The sequence below is a fragment of the Rhipicephalus sanguineus genome, chromosome 6 (genome assembly GCF_013339695.2).
Source record: "Rhipicephalus sanguineus isolate Rsan-2018 chromosome 6, BIME_Rsan_1.4, whole genome shotgun sequence".
NCBI classification, from domain to species: Eukaryota; Metazoa; Arthropoda; class Arachnida; order Ixodida; family Ixodidae; genus Rhipicephalus; species Rhipicephalus sanguineus.
In genome coordinates, this window is record NC_051181.1 from 35850231 (window position 1) to 35852277 (window position 2047).

A 2047-nucleotide genomic window follows, 5' to 3' on the forward strand; every position below is an offset into this window, starting at 1 on the left:
TGTAATTAGGAGCGAAATGTAAAATTTCCGTCAAACTAGGAGGCTGCTTAAACAACGCCAAACTTTAGAAATGAGCCCCTGAAGTTCGCACTTCGTTTCCAGATGTGCATAGTCTTTGCTCACCGGTTTTGTGTGACGTTCACTATACTACACAAAATGTACGATCAACACTACTAATCCAAATGAGTTACGCTGCTGAATGAAGAGGTCACGTTCTTTACCGCGCGAGCTGTGATTGTATGGGAAAAAGAATAAATACAAACAATTGATGACATCCTAATGCTAACATTTATCAAACACTGGAAAAATGCATCCAGCTATTGAAGAGCACCATGCTACGCGAGGGCGCAATCAGAATGCGTGGAAACGAATGGAAACACATCTTTATTGTAATAAAAGGCGGTAGACAGTTCCCATCAGTGGCGTATCAACTTGTTCGCGAGTGAGGAGGGGGGCAGGGGGGGGGGGCATTGTTTCCTTCCGCATTGGTCGTTAGCTGTTTATGATTGGTCGAAATTTTCTGGGTCATGCACACAGCACCTGCTCGTAACGCGATGCAACAAATGTCGCGAAATTTATCCATCTCGTAATAACCACTTATGCTCTACTACGTAAAAAAACATAAGAGAATAAACTATTTTCGATACGGCATATTATTGACCATTGGTTATTTGGCACTTGTCAAAAATTTTCCGTGTGCCATAAGATCGCCTGCTTGTTACACGACGTCTTGAGTCTGAAATCTCATGGTGTTAAAATTACGTGTGCACACTAAACAGCACATTCGATCATATGCTAAGCAATAGCTAAACTTTTTTTTTTGGAATAGCTGGACAGTGTCTCCGGAACGCAATTCAAGAAGGCTGCCCGCCGATCACATTGGTAGTGGCTACTTATAGCAGCTGGCGAGGTGGATTCATATGAGTATAATAAATATTTTGAATTGCAACATAACGATGTTGAGCTGTTTGTGCGCGTATACAACTATTTGAACTCATCCTTGCTGAGAGAGACTAACTATCGAGACCAACTAGTCCGGCTGTTAATTCAGCCTTCTAAGTCCAGAAAACCGCGGACCTTCACCATCTCCCTGGCCTGGTAGATCAAGTTGCAGGGCAAGCTTAAAAACTATGTGCTCGAGTCCACTGCCTTATTCGTTGCCTTGTTGCAAGCGGCCGCGATCGCTGCAAGCTACCATGTGATAAGCAAGGCTAAGCAGGTTGATCGGAGACTAAAGCGGAAACATTTTTATACGCTTCCAGTTCGGCCAAACTAAAACACTAAACTTTTCTGCACACTCACAGCAGCTTGCACATATATAGAGCAGCGGTGATGCTATTCCTTCTATGGAAGAAGATGGAAAAGAAGACACAAGAGTGCAGAGTTTCTAGCAATATTCTACGAAAGCAAGTTTCAATGTTGGGACTGTGCAATAACCTTGAATTACCTCTCTGGCCCGGTTACGAACTACTTTTTTGAGAAATGGAGGCTATTGCATGCAGCGGACTCTACACTTTACGACTCATCACTTGTGTGCCTCATCACATTGGGACTTCCTAAATGTATGCAGCACTATGTTCATCTGGGTACACCACAAAGGTCCTGAGGAGAAGCTGTTCGTTCAACAGCGACAGAAGTGGCCACCGCTGAAATGTTTCCAGCACCTGTGTGGCGAGGTACATTCAGCAGAACCGACCCATCTACGGAAAACAACACCAGGCAGAAGAAGAAAAAGAAACCTATCCAAGGAAGTTCTGACGACCCTTCGTCCCAAATACGAGAAACAATTTTTTTCACTGACCGCCCCAAGCTGGTATATCGTGCCTGCACAAGTCAGTGGGAAGGACGTGAAAGCTCTTGTTGACAGTGGAGTGTCAACCACTGTCATTAACAAGGGTGTGATTCCTGAGCTGAACATAAGAAAAGATTGTCCTGTTATTGTGTACGGATATGATGGAAAGAAACAACTGTATGATGAATGGGCAGATATCTTCATTGCGTGTCAGGGCAAGAGTACGACTTTAAAAGCACTGCTCTTGACGGAGTG